This window comes from Phlebotomus papatasi, chromosome 2 (genome assembly GCF_024763615.1).
Source record: "Phlebotomus papatasi isolate M1 chromosome 2, Ppap_2.1, whole genome shotgun sequence".
Classification (NCBI taxonomy): Eukaryota; Metazoa; Arthropoda; class Insecta; order Diptera; family Psychodidae; genus Phlebotomus; species Phlebotomus papatasi.
The window spans coordinates 58,868,169-58,893,635 of record NC_077223.1 but is presented as its reverse complement, the minus strand read 5'-3'; the positions used below and the strand labels follow the sequence as shown (position 1 = coordinate 58,893,635).

The 25,467-nt window shown below is 34.2% G+C and overlaps 1 protein-coding gene across 2 annotated transcripts in view; it reads left to right on the top strand.

The window, feature by feature from the left end:
* LOC129801912 (LON peptidase N-terminal domain and RING finger protein 3) overlaps window positions 1-25,467 on the top strand; it is a 143,504-nt gene that overhangs the window by 21,409 nt on the left and 96,628 nt on the right. The window contains exon 1 of one of the 2 annotated variants that reach the window (XM_055847352.1): window positions 19,752-19,978. The exons of the other annotated variant lie outside the window; for it this stretch is intronic. The gene's annotated coding sequence lies outside the window, so the exon portion shown is untranslated. Of the gene's footprint in view, window positions 1-19,751; window positions 19,979-25,467 lie in introns of those variants that run through there. 2 annotated transcript variants of the gene reach the window in all.

Below are 25,467 nucleotides of genomic sequence, written 5' to 3'. Positions count from 1 at the left end.
TTGGCCCAGCTCTAGTTGTCTCTCAAACATACGTATACATTATTCCAAACATATTTGCAAAACATACAAGACCCAGTAGAGCAATGGACAAAACCCTGGCTTTGTGACCCAATAGCACTCGATTCGATCATTGACTAACCAACAACCAAATATTAAAAAATCTTCTATTAAACTTGAAGTAATATAGTTTCAGAAGAGAAAGAACAAACAAAAAATATAAAAATGAAAAAAAAAATTCATTATTATTATTAATCGTATCGAGATATATTGTTAGATATATTCCGTCCCGAAGTTGTTGGGCAGAGTCAGTGCATTGTTATTTTATTACGTTTCATTTCGTGTGGAAATGTCTTTTTCCGAACATTAAGTTGTATTGCACCGAACGGGATTCAAACTCACAACTGTAAGAATCGAATCAGAGATCTCATCCGCTCAAGACCAATGGTCTTGCCTATTGCGCCACTGAGATCCCTAAAATAATTCATAATAAATAACGTTTCGATTAATAATTCGATTTAGAGCTAAATTCGAGGACGGCTATACAGTAATTTAGACTTAATTTGCGTTAAACTAATGCAGATTTTGCAATTTAAATCAATTTATAAATTAACATTTATTCAGAAACATAGGAAAAATTTAGTCATTACGAAGCTTGATATCCATAAAATAAAAGTAATTGTGCTCAAAGCATTGTTGCATACATTTTATTTTTTTCAGTAAATTCAAAAAACAATTTATTTAATAATTGCACTCAATATCCATTTCGATTGAAACTTTAATATCCTATTTTCGAATACACTTATATTGTAATTTTCAGTGTTTTCCACGTGAAATTTCACCCTCTTATCGTAGAATATTTACTTCTAGCGGTATTTCCGCCCCAAAAATGGCTGATGTAAAATTTTATGATGTAATTTCCGTGCACAGAAAAATGCCAAAGACATAAAAATCGACGATTTCTTTCGATTTGCAAAACGAAATACCCATTCAGGTGCTGAATTTTTCAGCCAGATATGGTACAAAAAAATATTCGGGGGGAGAATCATTTTGGTGCTATAGACAAGTATAGTAGGGTGGTAAATATTCGATAGCGATGAAGGGAATTACCATGAGATCGATAGTGAAGATAATACCGGAATATGGATAAAATAATTTCTCTTCAACCTGTTGCTAGTAACATCCAATATTAGTGAGAAAGGTTTTTTTTTCGATAATAGCGTGTAAAATAATCGGAATTGTTATGGAAAATTGTGCTCATTTTTACGCAGCTCATAAACGATAATAAAAGCCCAATGTTAAATACACGATATTTAATGGCACGAAAAACAAGTTCAACGGACACATTTTCTATGTGCGCCCCATGTTATGTAAGAGCGTGAATATATTTCGCAGTTGAGATGATGATCTCAAAATTATGTAACATTCTGAATTCAGAATCAGACACTTCATTCCCCTGACTTTATTAGATCTCGAGGCGTCTTGTTTAGCTTCAATTTCTTCATCGTCTTCTGTACATCAGTTTAGAAATGAGTAACAAAATCCAACGCAATGTATAAAGAAAATTTTTTTTCCTACTAAAACTGATGCCTTAAAATGTGCTTGAGAATCTCAAATTCGCACCATTACATAAATACCAAGAGTGTTGCGAATTTTGCGCATTGAAACCTATTAGATCAATGGCAGATGAGGTATCTAATATTGGATGCCATTGGTGTGTTTTATTTTTAATTAGGAATTCCTCTATCAGCACATTATGAGGTGCTTCTGATGGGGCATCTTCCCGGTTTCTGATTAGGTGGCATTACTCTCCTCCTGGCATTCTTAGCACATTCTTCTCATACGGGGATGTCTTTTCTGGTAGACTTGTAGTGCCACTTTCACGCAAATTACATTACAGACAGCTGAATTCATTAGAAAATTCCATTTCCTTCGAGATAACACACAAACTTTCGAGAAATTTTCGCAAACGACCATCCCATCAATCCATCTGTCTCATTTACCCCATTCATATCCCCTATCTTTACAGCAAACTTTAATGAACTCCTAGAGCTTAAGGGCCCAAATGAAACCACAATTATCTTCAATTTCTTCAGAAAACGATTTTTCTTGATTTTAAATACACAATTTCAATTTCAAACTTTGCGAACTTAAAAAGAAAAACAAAAAAACAAACAAAATATAGTTCTCGATTAACGAACTTGCTCCAACTTGTGTTTATTGGATTAATATTAATTGTATTGATATTGGATTTTTCCAATCAAACTTGTATAATGGAAAGATTTTCCAGGTTATTATCCTTCGTGGAGAATCACTTGATACTTCTCTAATACTTAATTTACTGAGCTAAGTTGTAGCTTTATGGATTAGAAATCTTTTTAAATCAAATATCAATGTTTGGCGCAATTTTAATAATCTTTTGCATAATTTGTCTTTCAAAGTTCATACTTGGCAATTACCTTGACCGAAAAACAATATAGGGCAGTTTCTATAAAAAATATAAGTAATTTTTCACGATATATAATAAAGTCACATTTTGAGGCAATTATAAGTTCATGTAACTACGGAATGAATATTATTTCGTATGGTATAGGGGAAACTGAAGCAGTAGTAAATACGTTTGATAGGTGTGAATTTGACGCGATTTTTCCAGCCTGCAATGAATTTTTGGAAAATGCTACTCAGCTCATGCTTTATTCTTGTGTATATGCTTTACATTAATCGTAATCTGGATGCTGAAATTTAAAGTCCCATAGAAATAATATATTTATTGTCACAAAATAAATACCTGAGATTATTATTAATCGTATCGAGACACTTTATTTTGTATTACAATGTAATCATTACAATGTTCTCGTATTGGAAGAATCTGTTCATCCTAGATCGCCCAGGAACGCCTTCCACGCAGTGTGGATGCTGATTCCATGTTCCCGGAGTTTTTGAGCAGAGGCGCTGCATTTTATTACATTTTATCACAGTGAAAATATATTTTTCCTGACATTCAGTTATTTGCATCGGGCCTTAAACTCACGACTGTGAGAGTCCAGGCAGAGATCATACCACCCAAGAACCCAAAGATCTTGCCTATTGCGCCACTGAGATCCCATGCCTGAGATAGATGTAAACAGGTCATGACGCAAAATTAAAACACCCGTTTATTTTAACCCTTTTGGAAAGAATTTTGCACAACTTTCATTTGATTTTAATATTTTAATTAAAAAGGGACAGATAATCCTAACCGGCTTATGTAGGTGAGATTCTTAACGTGAGCTAACTCGGAGTGCATGCAAATTCGATTTAGAGCTGAAGTTGGGAGACGCCATTCAGTTATCTTGAATCAAATTCGTGAAATTATACAAATTTTGTATTTAAACCAAAATATCAAGGATTTGGATGGAGTGACAGAAAAGTGATATATGGGTGAAATGTAGACCAGAATGTTCTCTATAATTTTCCCATAGAACATGATCTCATTGATTACTTAGAAGCCAAGATAATCGAGGTTTTTTGTTTCTTAACTCGTTTTTTCATCCAGAGTGCCCCAAGTAGTCATTTGTTGAACTTCAACTATATCAAAGAATTGTTGTATTTTGTGGGACTTTCCATTTAAAACTATATTTTAAGTGTCTTTGTGGAGTAGAGGCAGTCAAATTGGCATCTGAGTGATTCCAAAGCGTTATTATAGGAAAAATCAATTTTTTCACACTTAAACGGCAAAATCGGAGTGATAGCGTAGTCTGAGCGGAAAATGATGTATGGATGAAATGTAGAGACAAATGTCCTCTACAGTTATGTCGCAGTAATCATCAAAATCGGTTCAGCGACAGTCGAGATAATTGAGGTTATGTGATATTGAAATTGGTTTTTCGACTGTGGCGCCCCTGGTGTTGGTCCCACGAAGTTCAAATATTCTAGAAAGTTGTAGCATTTGGTGAGATCTTTCGTTTAAGCCCTCATTCATCAAAATCGGTCACATAGAACCGGAGATATGATTTTTTGAATTTCGTGAACTTTGACCCCTCATATCTCCGGTTCTATTGAAACCACAGCGCACATACGCACCATTTTGGAAACGTCCTAGACTGGACTACAACATACTAAAATTTCATTAACTTGCACAATGCCGTTTTTGAGAAAAGTGACTTTGAATTTCGATGAATTTTGACGCTATCACAGCGCCATCTGTGGTGACTTTTTGAACTTCCATCTGAAAGTGCTCATCGAGACGAAACCAAAAAGGTAAAATTTATGTCGATATATTAATTAGAACCGGAGATAGATGCCGGTCAATGTTCGAACTTTGACCCCTTATAGCTCGGGTCAGGGGTTATGGATCAACTTAAGGTTTTTTTTGTTTGATAGGTATAATCAACGGCTACAACATACTAAAATTCCAGCCCGATCGCATAAGGAATTTTTGAGTTATTTAACTTTTAAGATTTAAAAATTTTCTTTTTAATAATAGCGCCCCTAGCGGTGGTTTTATGAACTTGCGATGTTAGAAGAGGAAGTGGCATTTCACGAGAGCTTTCCAAAAAGCCCTCATTTTTTAAATTCGGACAATTAGAACCGGAGTTATGGCCATTTTAAGAAATTTTTTTTGGACCCTTATAGCTCGGGTCAGGGGGGTCGGGGGACCTTAAGTTTGGTATTGATGGAAAGCTCTAAGGCCCAGCTATAACATACTAAAATTTGAGCCCGCTTGATGCCATAGGGGCGGAGCTATTGAGAAAACAAAAAAGGGGGGTCTTCAAAATGGCGGAAGGAGGGGTGGGGGGTGGGGGGTCAATGCACCAAGTTGCAATTTTCATGCGATATATAACCTTTGCCGAAAACCGCAAGTCGATATCTTTTTTAGTTTAGGAGCTATTAAGCTCCAAAGAGCGGCCGGCCGGCCGGCCGGGAACGTAACTTAGCCCCCCATATATTCGTGATCAGGAAGTGGCGAAACACATTTTGGCCAAGTTTGAGCGCGATCGGAGGACATGAAATTTTGTTAGGATTATAGTAGGTGAGATTGTTAAGAATCTCACCTAATAGAAAAGGGATTGCTAAGCATCCAATGCTCTACGGAATGGTCGGATCTGTAAGAAGTGCTCCTCTAAGAAGATACCGCGCAAAGGACGTTCGAATAAAAAATCTGTGTCAGTTTATAATTTTCCTCAAATTTAAAAAAGCTGAATAAAACCCGAAATGGTTTCTCCGACGATGCACGCGTATTTATAATTCGATATATACTAATTGAATCACTTCATACTTTTTTTTAATTGATAACAAGTTATCTATCAAGTAAGTGTCCGTTACGAGAGACCCACTAAAAAACGTGAAAGATACCTTCCTCACTTTCTGGAAGAATATTTAGGTGATTGAGATTCTTTACAGTCTCACCTTTTGTGGTCCATTTCTTATGGTGGCTCTTAATGCTAGGACACCAAAACCTGAAGTTCAAGAAGTACTAACTTAAAGATGGATTCAGATTCAAGCCTTTCACTGATCATGAACATTTATTTTTACACTCACTGTAACTGTACTTCATCACTAAGTTAGCACTATTCACGCCAATTTTTGGCCAATTAGTTCATCCTGGCCTTAAGAACTGCTCACCAAGCATTATTCACACTCTGAAGAACAATTTGAAAAACGCATGAATTGAGGAAACTCGATTTAATGACAATTTTTGAGGTCGCTTTATTTTTCTCATAAAAAAGTTCTACCGCGTTCTCTCCGTAAGTTATTATTTTGAGGCTAATACCTCAAAAGTATTTTCACGAATTTACCTGCTTAACAGTTTTCAGTCGATTAATGGACCCCACTAGAAAAAAACTAAAGAATAATGATAAACAATGGTTATCAATTTACACCCGGCTCTTACAGGTTCTCAACTGACTGGAAATGGTTTAAATTTATCAAGAATTCAAAGACCTTTCTAGCAAGTCCAGAACATGATTACATTTGGTAGAGAAATACGATTTACGAAATATAACTACACACTGTATTCCAACTGGAGTCCGATTTGGATTTTATAAGTAATAGAGGCTAAACTGCTCGAGACAGCAACTTAAAGTCTTCGGGAAATAGATAATATATCAACTTTTATATTATAAAAATAATCTTGTTTTCCTTAACATAATCATTTCCATTCCTCCCTCCATATTGTAGAGCGTACGGCCTATTTGACACATGTCAACCCAGTCGGTGGCTCTAACCCACGAATTCTAATCCTTTATTCCTTTTACAAACCCAACTCCTATCCTTACGGGTGCTGAAAGATTGCTTTTGGGCTCTTACTGTTAGGAAACTGTCCTCAGTCTTCAGTGAGTGAGCATCAGTCGCCGTATATGATTCATTCTTATGAAATAAAAAATGGGTGGGATCTTCAATTCTCCAATGTCCCTCTATAAATTTTTAATATTATTTAGGTGAGCCCCATCGGGGCCTACAATATATTAAAAAGATTTTTCGCAATTATTTTTATTTATTGGGTAGGGATTGATTAAAGTGGTTGAGTTTTCGTTCAATGACCTTGAGTCCCTCCAATTAGTTTGTCAATGTCAAACATACTTGATAAGTTCGAAGAAGTTTTAATTGGTTCAAATTTGATTGTAAACTGACTATAAAACAACAAATAATTTTTATGAATTTAATCTGAAAATGGATTCTATTACCCTTATATAGTTTATAACAAAATTATTCTAGATAAACTATATCAGGAAATTTTTGATGTGTATAATTTAATATTTTTTTTGTAATAAATTTAATATGAATTTCATATTGAAAAAAATTGTAGCACATCAATTCTCAAATCAAATCCCCGTGACATTTTCTCTGAGTGCAAATAATAAATGGAGTGATATTGAAATAGATGGGCAATTGCATAAGAATTCAAGTATTTTGTAGTTGGTTATAAAATCGTCAGATTGAAAGGAACTCTACATAGAGCGACTGGAGAATTTTGCAATAGCAAATCTTGACTAATAGCAAGAAGTATGCCAACAGCCTCTCTCTATCTTGCAATTTCTAGTAATTTTTTCGCAAAAATAGCTGTTGAGGTGAGGAAAAATTTGAGGAAGACTTATGCTGTCCCCTATTTTCCTCAATTTGCACTGTCACCTTGGCTCAATTTCTCTTGCAAATTTATCGTGGGGCAATTGAATATAATTTGCCCCTGGCACTAATTCTTCTCACTCAGCAGATTCATTCAATCGTGTCTGGTGGGTTTCACCCACAATTTGGCTATTTTGTCGCAAAACATGAGGAATGTCACGTCTTCATCAAAAGAAGATGCCACTTAAACAAAAAAAAAGAATGTGCCGAATGATGAGGCGTAAAAATTTCTATTTTAGCTTCCGACACGCGTTCTCGCCAATTGCAATTGTCTCTAGGAAGATTGTACGCTAAAGAAGTGTCTGGCAAGATGAGATTGTGTCCCTCATGATAGATTTTGATCGAGCGACCAAAAAGGCGACGATTCAAATTAAATGGATTTGTCTGAGAAAAAGCAGACAAGTTGCGCACATTTAAGATATTGTATTTGTGACCGCGACGATTATATAAGATAGCAGAAAATGATGGCAAATACTCAAGATTGTCGTGTGAACTAACAAAAAAAAAGTATCACGATGAAATTCTACTTAATTGAATACTGCAAAGTTTCTTGAGCACAACGGTCATGAACCACTCTTCAAAACTACCACGGACGCATATCTCGCGAATCCTCCCCATTGAGGCTATGCGAGCTATGCTATGGAAAGACATTCCATCAATTGTCTGACCACGTGGCGAACTTTACGATAAGTTTTTTTTTTCACATTTACAATATTTTTTTCTTCCTAATAATCTGGCAGAGAGATACACATGCGCCTTCTCCCACAAATTACACGTGATTACAACTCGGACTGAGCACGTTTTCACCTGGCGCACGTTCACAATGCACTTTCAGGGATATTAATCACCTTCGTAGATTCATTCACACTAAATAATAAGGCAATTTAGCTCAAACTCATGCAGACATCTCGCGAAGGTGCATAACTTTTCCGCATTTTACAGATTAGTGCTTTAAACAATTGCTTTTCGATTTATCTGTGATGCTGTAACTGATCGAATTGCCCCTCTTGCAATAACATTACTGTTGAACAAAATTTCAATATTTTGCTTATTACAAGTTGGATATCCTAATAATTTCACCTTTTCACCTGCATTTATTTTGCGAAATCACAATATAAACTACTTAAACTTGATACAATATTTACGATTCCTATTACCATTAATATGAATAATCTCAAGCATTTAATTTCATAAAATATTTCAATCTCATCGCATCTGATTTGTTGTAGCTTCGAATATTTTGAATACTTTTAGCTTTTAGCCAATCTAACTCCTAGTCCGAGATTGGTTTTTAAAATATCTATAAATATAAAAATAAATATTTAACCACATCGACATAATTTTTACAACATCATGGATACTGTGTTGGAATAATTGCCTAGACCAATCGAAGAACGTCCAAGAATGATTTTCTGCAATGTAAATTGCTTCATGCTCTCGCAGTTTTTTGGACAAAGGTGATTCATTTCATTACGTTTTAATTAGACACAACGCGTTTTCGTGCAATCCCAAAAATATGGTTTTAGAGGGGAAGGGAAGAGGTGTAGAAAAAGTGTTGGGCATGTTAACAGTCTTTGTGTCGATCTATGACGGAAGGCTCCCAAATGTTCCAAGTCACTTTGACTAACCGTTTGGTCACTAGAGCAGACGACAGCCGGATGGATAAACTGACAAACTGTGTGACGCCAAAAAAAAAACTCGAAACTTTAGATTTCCAAAATTCGACCAAAATACGATCTCTTAAGGCTTAAGGGTTATATAGATACACTGCTCTCCCTGTGGACTTCTAACAGTAAAAGGGGGTATGTATATCGTCAGTTGCATCGTCCTTTATCGTACCGCATTTCGTATATAGGACAATATAAGCGCCGCCTTAATTTAAAAATAATCTATTAATAAATAATCAACTAAATGTTAGATTTTATGGATTCCGAGAAACTATGAAATCGTAAGCATTTAAAAATTTCGGCGAGAAGGAATGAACGCCCCAATAGGATTTTGTATTGTCGTACCCGTCACACCGTCATGCCAACAATATGGGAGACTGGGGCAAAAAGTCACAAATCGAAAATTTTAAAATTCAATATCTTTCAAGACAAATAAGATAGCGGCTTAATTTTTTTTTCTAGAGATAGCCTCCATAAATCTTCTTCAATGTTTGTTTGTTAGATAAGTTTGTTAGAATTTGAACAAGAAATTTAGAAAATAAAAAATATCGAAATTTTTAGCCCTATTTTTGAAATATTTTCCGTGCAGTAGATATCAATTATTAGCTACTTATATTGAATTTGATGCACTGGTGAATATTTCCCAAATTATCTGGATATTCTTTGAATACGAATCCTCTATCTATTTTAGAATTTTACAAAGATCCTTTTCTCCAGAAATCCTTTTATTAAAAACGACCACTTGGGGTAAAAAGTAACAATAGCTATGGGGCAAAAAGTAACAAAAAAACGAAACAATTTCTGATGTCCCACGGTGAAAAGAAACGTCAAAATGCTATGTTTCGCCGCTTTTTGTTTGCATTAGTCAAACGATTTGCAGTCTTTTGTGTGTTTTTTGTAAAATAGCTTAAAATGCGCTTTTCTCGCTCAGATAGTGAAAACGGTGTTTTACAAAGGTGTAGAAGAATAAATTTCCTATGAAAATATGTAATCTAGGTATTTTACTTAAATTTACGGAATCCCGTAATAAAGCGAATTAAAATGTAATAGTATCTTATGCCTGATACTATTTGCCCCAGCATTTTTGAGAATGATCACAAAATTACCTTTTAGAAAACGGCTCGATAAATATATTTCCTAACAAAATGGAAGAAAATGACTTTCACAAAGTTGTAGATCGGTAAATTTCCTATAAAACTGTGCTAATTAGAAATTTTTGAAGCGCTCGAGTAGCTTGTAAAAAATAAAATATCGGATTTGTGACTTTTTGCCCCAGTCTCTTCTAGTTAATTAAAGAAACAATTCTGTTGTTCTTTTTGAGCGTATAATGGTCTATGAGGTCACAGGATACAAATCTGCTCACATGGGGTATTTTGTCGTTTAAGGTTAGAACAAAAAAAATCCAAAGTGTCTATGTGTTGAATACAACCCTTCGACTTGAATATGGTTTCCGGAATATTCCGATGTACATATTTTTAGAAGTTAAAAGTAAAAGTGTATTCTTGTCTTTCCGTAGAACTCGATCAATAAAATTCCGGTTTCACATGATACCTGCATGGTATTTGAACTGGATTTGTAACACTAATATTAAATATTTAATGAATTATTTAAATATTAAATATTTATTTATTGAATGAATTTAATAATTCATATCAATTGGAGATCACTAATTTTACAACTTATGTGTGAATAACAAAAGCAATTAGAAAAGAAACGGAAAAATTACATTTCGGGAACGTGATGATAAGTATTAATTCCTTTTAAAAATATGTGAAAAAGTCCATTTTCAAAGGTACCCTAATTGAAAGGTACCCCACTTCCCACTAAGTCTCACTCTTTAAATTCGAACAAAAAAATACTTAAGGAAATCTAACAACTTGCCATTCGACAATATTTTCTTAGACATCCAAACTAGGCCAAACATTTAAAGATCGATTGCTGGTTTTTAGTTTTTATTGCAAAGAACTCTCTTTTTCAGTGTGTATGTGTGGCCTAAAGTACTATAAAGCAGTAAGAAAAAAAAGAGAATCTCATCAAAAAGAAATAATATTCTATTGAATTCGTAATTGAAACTCGGCACGAGAATCTAATGAAAATCAGGGCAAGTTCATATTAAGCTTTTCTGAGAGCCCTCCCTGGGGAATTCTCAGCTTATGACGCTTTCTTTTTTGCCATTCATCCTCGTGCCAGACAAACATTAAGCTGTGTCGATTGCGTGCTTCGAAAAGAAATGCCTTTTCGTAAATCTGAGATTAAACTTTACCGGACTGGAGGAAGTGCTCCCGCTTGAATATCAATCTCCTCTCCGTCGGCGATTTTATCTCTCGTGGTACATTGCTTGGAAAATCGAAAAGTTTTGGCGTGAAATTGACTGAACCTAGGTCAATAAATGTCCAGTTGTGGTGATGTCCAAAACTTTGGGATTGGCACAGGTGCATGAACAAGAAGATCAAAAGTATATTTTCTCATGCAATTCTTGAACCGTTTATTGATAGGGAAAAAATCATTTAGATGTTAGAATGACCTCCTGTATAAGCTTCCACCTGAGTCGCGTCATTCTGAAACGCGAACACGTGAATGTTTTGCATGAGTTTATAGCACTCTCAGTATGACCGTGTTTATATAATTTTCTCTTACATAATAATTGATTTTTTATGTAATTCGACCCCAATACACTCCACAATGCACTGAAAATGACACAGGGAGGATGGATAGAAGTCAAAGTGGGAAATCTGCCCCCTTACCCGGAAAAATGCTCCTAATATTCCCATCACCGTGAAAAGAAAAATCATTCATTAATTTTTCCCACTCCCTCCATGACCCTCAATTTGAGGTGTTTGGTGATATAACCGGTGCTTCTAAAGGTGGAATATACATGAAAGAAAAAAAAATCACACTCAGAAGTGACCTCATTATTTATTCATTTTTCATTGTTGAGAGAATTATTCATTGTCGAAGGAAAATACAACACACGAAGCCTGATATTGCGCGCGCTCACCGTTTCAACAATTTTCTCATTTAATTCAATCGACGCAAAACCAATATTTGCCCACAGATTGGAATTATTTATCACCTCGATAAAATGTTGAAACCCAGATATGTTTAATTTCAAATCCATCTTCATAATACTTCGCACCGAGAACACCCACATAGAATTTATTTAGGCTTCATCTCTCGTGCAATTATTTTTAATCCAAATTCCGGCCTCGTGTCTCCATAAGTGCTCACAACACATAGAACTGACGTGATAGGAAATTGGTGGATGATAACAGGTGAGAGCGACAAGAGGATATTTTAGGAAAACTCAGCAAATACTTGAAGAAGCGCACTTGCCTTCAATAGGGGAGTTTGAGGCAGTCACGCACAGATTTCATATTGGACCAAGGGGTTATTGGGAAATACTGACATATTTTTCCTGAGAAAATTCATAAAACCCATGGAATCATTCGGTCATAGATTGCCCTTGAGTCGCCTACGACTGGATCAGTCATCAACTGTCGAATGTTCCCATTTGGGTGTAGGGGGAAGCGCCTCACTTTCGGACGACCGAAATTTCGAACAACTCAATTTTTTTCCATATTCTCATTGAATTAGACTCATGGATTTTTTTAAAGTAAATTTGAAGCATTGGACTACCTATGAAAATATAACATCTTAATAGGTCAACTTCCGCTATTTTTATTCATTTAGAAAATTCTGGTCTTTTATAAATATTTTTCGCTGTTATAGTTGTATTATAGGGGAAGATTTTGAAGGTTTGTATTAAAAAAGGAGTCTAAGATTTAAGATTTTTTACTGAATTCCACACACACTGAATCAATTGTATCACTATATTAAAAAATTCTCTTACTTATTGGGTTCATAATTCTGCCTCAGAAAACTTCTGGAAGTCCTTGGATTTTCCTCTATAGGAAAATGAAAATGTAGCGGCATTTTTTACGAAGGTGCCCTGATTAACTCAGCTTCGTACCACTTTTTCCCACCTCTGTAGGCCTCACTTTCCCCGAAAACATTACACCGGACACAAAAATTTGGGCATCACTACTTAGATGGAACTTTCATCTACTTGTTTTCACGGCTTGTAGGAGGTATCACGCATTAAAAATCATTTTTAAGCTTTTTTTCTAACACATGTTTTTGACACTCGGAAAACAATTTTTTCCCTGCATTCTGACAGTCAGTTAAGAGCTTGGTTAGGTATGATTCTCTCATATTCACACCTAATGTAATCCTCGGATTTTCTCTAACACCTCCAATGGGTCTTACAGAACATATTTCGGACGTAACTGATGTGGGAAGTTCCACTTTAAAACAAGGCAAATTGAATGATAAATACTCAAAATACTTCGAAGTGGCAATTAAAGAATCACATCTACCATAAGCAGTCTAGTTTCATCACTGCACAAATCAGAAAGTAGTAATCACACCTATTGTAACCCTTGATTTTTCTCTAATGTCTCAAATCTGTCTTACAGAACATTTTTTGAACATCAGTGATTCTTAGAATTACCAGTGATTAATTTAAAGTAAAATGTGACAAATTCCGCGTGAAAACAAAGCAAATTGGATGAAAAATTCTCAAAGCGCATCGCATGGGCAATAAAAGAATCACACCTACCATAAGCAGATTCAGGCTTAATGTTTGATTTGACAGAAGTGAAATAAAAACATCTAATGAAGTCTCATTTTGATGGGGAAGTGCGTGATTTCCTTCGAGATTTTAGTGAAAATTGTTTAATATCCCAATTTTCTTGTGAATTTATTCAGTGGAATCTCTGATGAGTCAAATATCCCGAGCGGCATGCACAGTGTGACTCAAAACAGTGATGAATTCTCAAATTCGGTGGTCAGTAATTTTGACAGCTGTTTTTACGAAGCTGCGAAATTCAATTTTCCTGAGCTGCAAGGGTGGTAGTTTTTATGGATTTTCCTTCACTCACAAAAACGACCCCCTTCAAGCAAAAGATTTTCACGGTAAATATTAACCCTAATAAACCCTCTATAACTTGGAATAGTTGCTTTTTCGAAATGACACTTGAAGTGTGAAAAAATGCATAAAATGTTACACATCAGAATTACTATTTTAGGCCCATTTTTTATTTTTGCCTTTTGGACCCAGGAAGAAAGGCCTAGGCTTCCCAGTTTGTCAGGAAATGTGAGATGTAGGACTAGCTTTTAGATTATATATCCATTGATGAAATTCATTTAGTCACTTGGAAAAAAATCAACTCTTACGAAGCTGCAACATTACGAAGTTGCAAAACCTTCCCCTAGATAAGACTGGTAAAGAGCTGACTCTTAAGAAATCTGCTTAAAACCGAATTCATTCATCAATGTCAATTCTTTGAAATTATTTTAAAATTTTAGAGTTATATTATTAATAATACATTATAAAGACTAAACAGACAGTATCCAATTTATAGATTTTTTGAAAAGATAAAATTTTCGTTTATACTTATAAATAGTTCTAAATTTAAAGAAGGAAATGAAAGTTTGTTCTTTTGGGTATTTTCTTATTCTCGAAAAATTGCTGTTTTTCTTAAATTACACAGCTATTTTACTCAATTGTTCAATGTGAGCTTGTCTGAAGATTGGATAGGATAGAACGAATGTGAACAGATCTGAAAATTGTCGAATCATAAAAGCTTTCACTCCAACTTCACTGGAAAATCTAATGCACAGCACAGTGTTCTTCGTATCTTCCACCCAACTTTATGACAGTCTTCTCAATAGCCTTGGACTGAATATTCTAGGATGGTCATCTGCATCTCTTGGGAATATTTTCTATAAATTTTAACATTTCTGTCTCGTACTTCACATGGTGTAATCAGCCAAGAGCCATTCTTTTTCCCAATGCATCGACAAGAGTAAATTTTTCACCCATTTCCCCTCGGCATCAAATCAAAAATTGATGATTATTCTGGCAGAAATACGACTCTGCATTTTTCTCTCTCTGGTGTCCATGGATTTTGTTTAACACAAAGAACCAGTGCTTTTTCCCGGGTAAGCTTGAAGCTATAACACCATATATCTTTTTTCTGTGAGAAGAAAGAATTTCTCGTGGTGGCATAAATTTATGGCAATTGACTCATAAAATTAAACCAAAAAATGGAATAAATTTGCAATGAAAAAATGTGTCAGACTAAAGAGAAAATTCTACACCAAAATTCACTTAATAGTTCCCACAAGTGAAATTAATTTAAATTAAATCTTGCAAATGAATTATTAAAAAGATAAAAATTCACCACAATGTTCACATACAGTTCCGGGGGTTGGTTTTGGCTGTGATTTAAAAAAAAAGTCTAGTAAACTCGGACGGTTCTCTGCAGTTAGCCGCAGAATTGGTGCAGAGAAAAAATTGGAAAATAATTTTCACGGAGCTTTTTTGCACGTGAATTTTCGCAGTAGAACTGTTTTGTGTTATTTTTTTTTTGCAAATTGCGAGAAGCGAAAGAATGTTGAGAAAATTGAAAATTATGATACAGATTTAGTATGTGATTTGGAAGCTATTTTCCTGAACAAGAGCTTTCTATGTAGTAACTTGTGAAAATTGATTAGAAGATAAATATTCCAGGAAAATATTGCTAATAATTTTTTTAGTCCGTATTCCCTTGAAATAATAAATTGAGCATTAAATTAAACATGACAATTTCAATCTCATAACATAAAAATAAAATGATAATATTAAAAGAAGACTATTGTAGAAAAAGTCTCAAAACTACAGAAAATAAATAAAAATGGAATTGTAAAGAATCATAGTCAAATCTCCTCTCTAATCGTCGCTAATGCTAAAGTATAAGTTTATCACAAGATTTGATTTTGATTAAAATAAACCTCAAGTCTTAGTAAAGGGGTAATGTGCTGGACACACTTAGGAGCTAACCCGAGAGACGGCTTAGCGGAATTATAATCAAAATAATAAATTGTCTATATTTCCATAAGTTTCCCACTAACTCGGCTTAAGCCGAAAGACCGATTAGTCAGAAACTGATGGAAATGTAATCTAATTTTATTTATAATTTCGATAAGCCGTCTCTCCGCTTAGGTCGTAAATGTGTCCAGCAAGGAAGAGGGTAAAAAAGGGGGTAATTAAGGGGATCCATCCACGACTATAGCCCAAACGGTCAGAGATAGCGACTTAGGACCTTCGAGGAACCCCCCATAAGTCAACCCTGGAACCATTAACATACTCCTTATTTTCGTTCATATACGAAATTATTGTTGGATCAATTCAATACTAATAAATGGGGTTTTTAATGTCAAAAATTATAAAAGCGATAAAAAGCGTTTTTATCAACCGAAAGCTTGAGATTGTTTGAAGTTCTTGACAAGCCTAATCTGATAACTAGTTTTTACCTGAAATTCAATAAAATTGCTCCTAAAGTAGTTTGGGCAATATTTTGAGTGATTTATAAATCTGGTATAACTGTGTTATCACACTTGCACATTAAAATTTTAATATGATTCACATTAATTGTCGCTGGTGAGAGTCCAAATGTGTCATTTGTGTGTTTGAATCATTTTATATTCAAAATTTGATCTATTTGTTGATAAAAAGGTAGACTTGGCCCGCAAAATTTGATATAAATTGATTTATAGCATTAATGCGAAAAATTAATACGATTTTCTCTTTAATTTTTTAATGTGAAAAATATTGATGCTTTAGGTAAATTTAAACTTATTTTTGCAGGCCAAGTCCACTTCTTTATCAATAAATAGAAAAACCTCAAATATTAAGTGACTCAAAGACACAAATAACATATTTGGACGCTCACAAGCGACAATTAATGTGAATCACATTAAAATTTTAATGTGCAAGTGTGATAACGCCGTAAACAGTTCAAAATTGAAAATGAACTGGTAACCGATAAATAATTTTTGTCCGAAAATCACTTTTATTATTCTTAAAATGATTTTGTGGGATCTTTTGAGTGATTAATGAATCTGTTCAAATCGTTTGAGAACCGATAAACCCTAAATAATACGAAAGTAGTTTTGAGGTACAGCATCTAAAACGCGAGGTTTAGAACTTTTCAAAGCTCGGGACCCTTTGCCACCCCTTTATTTTATTTATTTATTTTATTTATTTATTTTTATTTATTTATTTATTTAACTACCTATTATTGGGATTTCTCGGAAACAACTTCTTTTCCTAATCTTTAGATTTGTTTTAGAGGTTACCAGAGGTTACCTAAGTGGACGCTTCGTCTATATACGAAAATAACGTAGAATCATTTTTAATATCCGTTTTTTTCAAGGTCTAAGGTTAAAAAGCTTCATTTTCCTAACCAAATGGGATTATGTTTGGGCTCATTGGCAGGGCCGGGGATCTCAGTGGCACTATAGGTACAATCGTTTTGTTTTGAGCGAATGAGATCTGCGACTCAACTCTTGCAGGTGCGAGCTGGAATCCCGCCCGGGTGTAATAAACTGAAAATCTAGTATAAAAAACATTTTCACACGTGACATAACGTAATAAAATTCCTCGCGTCAGTCCTTAAATCTGGGAGCACGGAAGAAGCAATCACATTGCGGGGAAGGCGCTTCTGGGTGGTCTACAATGAGCATGCGCTATACGACTTTGTAGCACGATTACATTGTAAAAAATATTATACTCCGATACGGTTAATAATTGGAATTGAAACGGTCTTAAATGAACCAGCTCCAAACAATGAAACAGTAATGAACAGATTATATAGCGATTAATGGTGCTACTCCATTTAAAAAGTGACCATGTTTTTTTTAGCACATTACTGTTCTCAAGTACTAAAAAAAGACCATGTCTGTTCCCATACACCATTTCAAGGAAAATAATGAGTAGAGTATATTAATGCTGCTCGCCGGCTTTACACCACTGAAAATTCACGAGAAAACTCATGGAAAATCTGGGAAAACCCGCGGTTGTGGCTAAAGTTGCCAACTCCAGGCCATCCAACTGCATCACGCTACCAAGCTGACATGACAGATTACTCCACACTGACAGAATGTCAGATGGCATTGTGATCGGGTGAAAGCTTGCTCGGAGGGAATATTCGAATTCGGATTTTGGTTGAACTTTTGTTTTTTTTTCGCTTCCTGTCATGACTATTTGGTGATTTTGAAACACGACGAGGACTGGGGAAAATATGAAATTTTGTGTAGAGAGAAGAACCTTACATCTTGTCAATCATGATAAAGAAAATGTAGAAAATACTATGAAAGTGAAAACATTAAATTAATCTTGTCGATTTCCCCCAACTGAAATCCGAATTCGAATATTCCCGTCGAGCAAGATTTCACCCGATCGCAATGTCATCTGACATTAATTGAAATAACATGTGGGAACAGTCATTGTCTTTTTAGTACTTGAGAACAGTAATGTGCTAAAAAAACATGCTCATTTTTTCATTTGAATAGCACCATAACTAACTTTTTCCGAAAATTTATTGTATTCACCTAAGCTAATTTGTACTATCTTCCGAGTAATTTATAAATCTGTTCAAATCGGTTTTGAACCGGTAAATGACAAATGTTGGGAAGTACTTTTAAGCTATGGCATCTATGTCATAAGGTCGAGCATTTCGCGAAGTATAAGACGCTTTTTCGCGCATTTTATTGTTTATTCTCGGTTAGTGATAAGGGTTTCGTTCTAAAAGGTGAGGGGGAAGTGGTGCACCTTTGAAAGTGGGTACCTTTGAAAGTGGGTACCTTTGAAATTGGGATTTTTCTCCTATGTTTATGTAGAACTGAGCCATATCATAATGTAATTTAGCTTCTAAATCTATTTGTGCATCTAAATTATATCACGATAAGGCTCAATTTTATTTAAAAATAGGTGAAAAATCCGAATTTCAAAGGTGCCCCACTTCCTTCTAACCGTTTCAAGGCTTTTAAAGGTCTTTAAGATGTTAAATTCCTTTAATTAATTATAAATAATAAACAATATTCAAAGAATACAGGAAATGGTATGTGATACTGGTATGAAGTTATGAGTCCTAAATTCTGTGAGATTAAAAATTGTCAAGCTCTCTGAATGCGTCTCAAGCAACGTTAATGACAGTTAGTTGCTGGAAATGTGAAGAAAATGAGACACTTGATAAAGGTCGAGTGTTGTATCATTAACCAATGAAGTGCACTTCAATAATTTTGGAGAAAGTGTTTATCGTGTTTATCATTCAATACAGCAAGTCGTTTAATTTTATTTACCGCAAGTAAAGTGCTAAAAATTTTCCTACAGGAAATCTCATATTAGAAGTTATATTTTCTGCTAGAAAAGTCGTTATATTTAAATTGCAAACCATCCGACATTCTCTATATAAATTTGTGCGTTTCAGTTAAACTCGCCACCGTCCATGATGTCCATTGAGTAACGCGACATATAATGTTTTAGTATGATGAAACATCATAAAATTGAGAACTTGTTCCTCTAAATCCTCCAATCACTCAAAATTGCCTTGTGTCCAACTCTGCAGCCTCCACAATTTTCCCAAAATCGATTTCCGTCTGGGGCCCCATTGAGCCTTATATGTTGGTGATTCCTAGGGATTGGGGGTCATTTCCAGGGGGTTAGTCTCGTCAGAGAGACTATATCTTATTAATATAGACGAGAGTGGAGTTCATTCTCCGCCGAACATGCAAAAAGACGTATAAAAAAACAGCGCAAGTTTTCATTCTTCGTGAAACTGTAATGCGCATGTAACGAAAAACCCGGCCAGGGTTGGAAAATTCTCCACCGCAAGAAAAAACCTAATTTAAACTAAATTCTTTTCCAATTCCAAAAAGCAAATGGAGAAATTTAAAAAAATTAATGAAAAATTTTATGGGGATTTTTACGAGTTCTCAAATTAAGCTTCTTTCGTTGGAGCTTTCCCGGGGAATGTTAGAGAAAATTTTCCTTGGAGAGTTTCAAATTACCTCTCCTTCGTACGAATCCTATACGAAGTTCGGAGTGGTTATCACACGACAACGTCATCGTCATGTTATGTAAACACTCTGTCTCAGTCAACTTCTGGCCTCCAGAGCACTTTGCTGGCCACTTTGGGCACTGCACTTGTTTTATCGTGAGCTCTTGGTGGTGATTAGAATAAAAATTTTGATCCTGAGCTCATCCTTGGTCAGTTTGATCATCCTTTGTTATTGCTGTGAAGTGAGAAAGTGGAAAAATCAGAGAAATACCAACAATTTCTCACGGAAAAAAAGTTCATTTGAGGGGTTCATCCCTGGAAAAGCCGGTGAGTTGTATAACGTTCTAAAAAAAAAATTAAATGAAATCCCATGCAGAACGTCTAGCTTTCCTAGCCAAAAATATCTCAGGAAAAATTGTGAAGGAATATGTGTTAATTTTGGTGGAAATTCCTTCCATAGACTTTCTGTTGTGTAACTTTCATTACATAATCAGAGTTCTATATTCTGGTATTACATGGCTCAATCAGACGATAAAAGACATTGAGATGCTTTCATGAGCCGCCAATGAGACACTGACTTAGCTCAGATAAAAGCCCTCACAGATACGAAAGCTCCAAAGCCCTGTATCTCATCCTACTGCTTTTTTGGCACAATTTGCCGAGGGAAAGTCTGGATGATTGAGTAAGGGACATTTCCATGAGAGATTGTCCTCCGTGCTTATATAACAAGGAGATGGTGAGAGTAAAAAAAAAGCTCACACGAGAAAGAAAAATTTGTGGGTGGACTTTTAGTCGAGAACTTGTTGAATGCTATTTGCACAAAAATCCTCTTAAAATATTCTCTGTATGTGTGTCCTCCAAGGCCAGAAAATCCATAATAAAACGCATTGTCTTCATAGGAGGAAAAGTCCCAAAATAAAAAAAAGACCGAGGAAAAGAATTCCACTTGTCCAAGTTCTTACATAATCATGATTAGTGTGTTCAGTTTGAGGTTCGTCTGGTGGTTACAAATAATACAATAAACTATCAAGTTAAATCACTAAATACACACGACATCAGACGCCGTGTGAATGCCAACAACTTTCGTGCACATTCTGGCGGCAAAATATTATTTCCTGATATATTGGCTTCTTGCTCCAAGTTCTCTCACATATTGTCCCAAGGTTCTCTTTGCAACAAAAGCAAATTGATGCGGAAAATGCTCGATTTAGCACCACACACACCGCAATGCACTTTTTACGCGCTCGCGACTTCTCTTATGAATTAATTACAAATTAATTTTTCTTGTCATGGATGGGTGTGAAAATCGCATATGTATACTCAAACCATTTATACTTGTAATTAAGTATCTTGTTTTGCCTTCCCCTAAAATGTTTTCATTAAACATTTTATTGTGGCATTTATAGATTATTTTCTTTTTGATTTCATTAACCATTCTTTTTTACATTGAAATTAAAATGTTTGTCTGATGTTTGTGAAGTAGTGCCAAATTTTAGCACTGCTCTTTGTAGCTGAAAAAGCGTAGTATTCTAAGAATATGTTAATAAATAAAGAAATAAAATAGAAATAAAAAAGTGTATTAAGCTTTTGATTTTACTTTTTGATTTCAAGTGAAATAGCATTTGTAAAATCATAAAATACTAGAGACGCGACTTTTTAAATTTAACTCTCCATGGTTCATGTTCTTTTTATTGTCGCTCATTTTTGCATTTTATCCTTTTTTCAAGGATAATTCTTACCTTGAGAAAATTGTCAATAATTATTATTACCGAAACTATACCAAGAGAGCAGTATTATTATCGGTTCTCTCTTTTATTTTATACCGGGTAATATAGGTTATATCGTAAAGCGGCCTTTACCTACCAAGGCTTAGCCTAGTTTCTAAAAGCTTGAACTTTCTAAACAAACTTCGAGTTTTCGAAGGTTAAAACTAAACCACTCTATAGGGCTTATTTCCCAAGAGATTTGGTAAAATTATAGATTTTATTGATAGATCTAACAATTCCCAACCCAACTGCATCTAATGAATGCGGCAGCCTTTAAATATATCAATTTTTCACTTGTTTCAAAAAGCAAATATTCTTTTTTGATAATCGAAGTTAATATAAAATAATTTATAGAATTAACTATAGTTTATAGAATAGGATTTTTGCTTTAGGAAATAAGAGAAAAATGAAATATTTAAAGGCAGACCACTTTCTCCTAATAAACCGATAAAGTACCGCATTGATTTATTTAATTTAAGTTATTTTGTTGGTTTATTTTGTTCGAATATTTTTATTTTTTTTCGTATAAATTTTTCGGTCTTAGGACAAAACAGTGAGAGATCGACTTTTGGTTTTCAATGCTATAAGAATGTTGGGTTTTTTTTATATAAATTGTGAGAATGTCAAAGATAATTCAGAAGGAAGTGTTTGAAATAATATTTCTTTCAGTTTTTTCCCTCACATCCTGCTCCCGTCCAAAAACGTGTTTTTTAGGTTATTTCAAAAACGGATTTTTTAACTTTCCAATTTTGAAATGGTTTTCTAAATATTTGTGAATCACTTTTAAATCCATAGTTAATGATTATGGACCCAAATACTATCTGAAATGGTTTGAAAAAAAAAAGTTAAGGGGAGCTTTAACTCGTGAGTTCGAGCATCACAAACTGAAACATTTTTATAAAAAAAAATACATCCTCCAAAATAGGCAGGTAAATGGTAAGAAAAGAGTTCTGGTTGATCAGAACTCTAAATCACTTTAACCTTTAACCGCATTAACCAATCGGAGAACGTAGTGGTACTGAAATATTTATACCGGCTCCTATCTAGGTTTTACTTAAGCTATGCAAGCCATTGTGAGGAGGCTTCGACCTCGAGGTTGACCTACACAGAAAAAAATATTTTGTAAAAATGTTCTTAAATGTTTGTAAATTCCTATGGAGGTGTTACGAAATGTTCGTAAATTGTATAACCCACAAACAAGTTCGTGAAAGTTTGTACTTTTTTCACAAACATTGTTCGTAACATGATCACTTGACGAGCACTTACGAACAAAAAATGTTCGTAAAATTTTGTTATTTGTTCGTAAATGTTTGTTTGCCTGACGAACATTTTACAAATATTTACGAACAAATGACAAAATTTTACTAACATCTTTTGTGCGAATATTTACAAACAAATGTTTGTAATAGTACAAAAAATGCTAATCAAGTGATCATGTTACGAACAATGTTTGTGAAAAATCACAAACTTTTACGAACTTGTTTTTGGGTTATACGATTTACGAACATTTCGTAAGTCCCCCATAGGAATTCACAAACATTTACGAACATTTTTACAATTTTTTTTCTGTGTAGGATAAGGTGGTTGAATCAAATTCTGAATCTTGCCTTGGAGCGCTTTGGGATCGAACCTGAACATCTTCCTGAAGTAGCGGAGGATCGACAAGCGTAGACTGCTGAATTGGATGTCATGGGCCCTCGACCTCAGGGATAAACGGTTGAATGATGATGTTGATGACAAACGCAATACTAATAAAATAAATAAAAGTAAAGAATAAAATTCGAAAATCAAGTGAGATCTAGTGTTTCCGTCCATCTTCTGATAAACACAATATTAACTTAAAATGATGTTTTATTTTCAAATTTTATCAAGCGAAACAAAATTTAGTTCGAATTTAATCTATCATAACATAGAGTTGGGTTTGTGATTGAATTTATTCTTTAGAAAACAGTAAGCCCAGATGAGGCTCACCTAAATAAAATTACAAACACTTAGAAGGAAATTGGAGAACTGAAGGTGCCACCCATTTTTCACTTCATGAGAATGAACTGTCCACGGCGACTGATGCTCACTCACTGAAGACTGAGGACATTTTACCTAACAATAAAAGCCCCAAAGTAACCTTTCAGCACGCATAAGGATGGTAGGGGTTGGGCGTGTCAAAGACACAAAAGATTAGGACTTGTGGGTTATGGCCGTCGACTGGGTTGACATTTGTCAAATAGGCCACGCGCTCTAGACTTAAGTATGTATTATTTTTATGAAATATTCTTGATTTTCTCGCTTTTTCTCATTTACATAATCTTTGAAGATTTTTAAGCTAAAGCCAATAAAACAAGAAAGCGACTAGACTGAAATATTTTATAGAAATAAATATTTAGCACCATGCGAAAAATATTTTAATCAATGAAAGAAGTAACACACGTCAAAAATTTGGAATTTTTAAGATGGAAAAATTATTATGGCAGTTTTGTTAATTTAATTTATTAATTTTTTTTTAAATAAACACGTTTTATAAGTTTTACACACACATCACATGAAACATCGAATTATTTGCTTAAAAAATAATATTTACCAGATAATTTCAACTACCTAATAAAAATTTTATAATTATCAATATAAATCAGAAATTATTTTAATAATTTTAGTCAATTAAATTGACAATTTCACTGGCATATGAAAAAAAATCTGAACGTTTATCATTTAAAAAATTTTATGTACTTTTTATTATTTACATAATGGATTGAAATTTAATTGCACGGCTAATATAAAACTATATTTGCATAGGAGAGAGTGGAGCAATTTCACGCAGCTGAACTTTTCTTTAGGACTTATTTGCTAAACGAATATGAACCATATTCAAACTGACTATCCAATGTTAGTGTCTTTTGAGTGATAAATTATCTGAAAATATACAGAAAAATTTTACTTTCGAAAGTAATGCATGCGTGAAATTGCCTTACCCTCCCCTATATAGTTTTGGTTATAATTTCAATCAATAAAATTCTTTGATATTTTTCGATTCTGATTTATTCAAATTTTAAAATTAATTATATACACAATGCCATAATTAACTTCATTTTAGTTTATAGTTGATAATCTCACTTTTTTTGTAATATAGAATTACAGTAGATATAATGCCATTAAATCTATTTCCAAATATGTTTTATGTGATTGTAAAGCTCAAAAGAATTTTTTGTTATTTGCGAATGAGTAACTTTATACCCCAGAACTTCTCATTGCAGAAAAAACTGTAATAATTGAAATTCCGCAGAAGTAGCGGAAATGGTATAGAAGGAAAAGCTCACATGCAAATATATTTTTTTCCTAAAGTCAACAGCTAAAATGCGCTCGAATTCTTAAGCATCTGCAAAAGGAAGAATATCGATTAAGTATTATACAATAGATGTGATGGAATATTTTTTTGGTTGTGTCCTACTTCAGGAAGATGCTTTTGGTTCAGTTGCATAACTCTGCGAAGGTGTAGAGATTTCGTAATAGTGCAATTAAATGAAGGAAGGCCAAAGCTTTAGCTGTATGATATTTTTAATAGCAAGTCTTTTCCTTGAAAGAACGTCATGAAGGGAAAATGATACACATAGTCAAAATAAAGTTGTCGGGATTGTTTTTCATCAAGCTTTGAGTATATGTACAGCAAATCGGATGCTTATGGAAAAGTTTCCCATAAAAGCTCTTTGAGATGACACACCAAGCATTATGGGATCATGAGAAGTTGGTGCGAGATAAAAGCCTTCAGTATCACATTAAGCACACGCCAAGAAAATACATCCAGTAGAACAATTTGTGTCCATTTTTATTGCTGTGTAGAACAAAAGTAGAAATTTTCCAATTTTCCCATCCAAATGGAGGGTCAAAGTTTATGTCACGACCTAAGTGTAAATCACAATTTATTGTCCCAAACATATACTTATTCCTACATCAAAGATTATATACACATCGATGCACTTTAATGGATTAAAGGCATACCTTGAACACAATTCCATCGTCTCCTTTATGTCCTAAAATAATTTATGTGGGTTTTATTAGCAT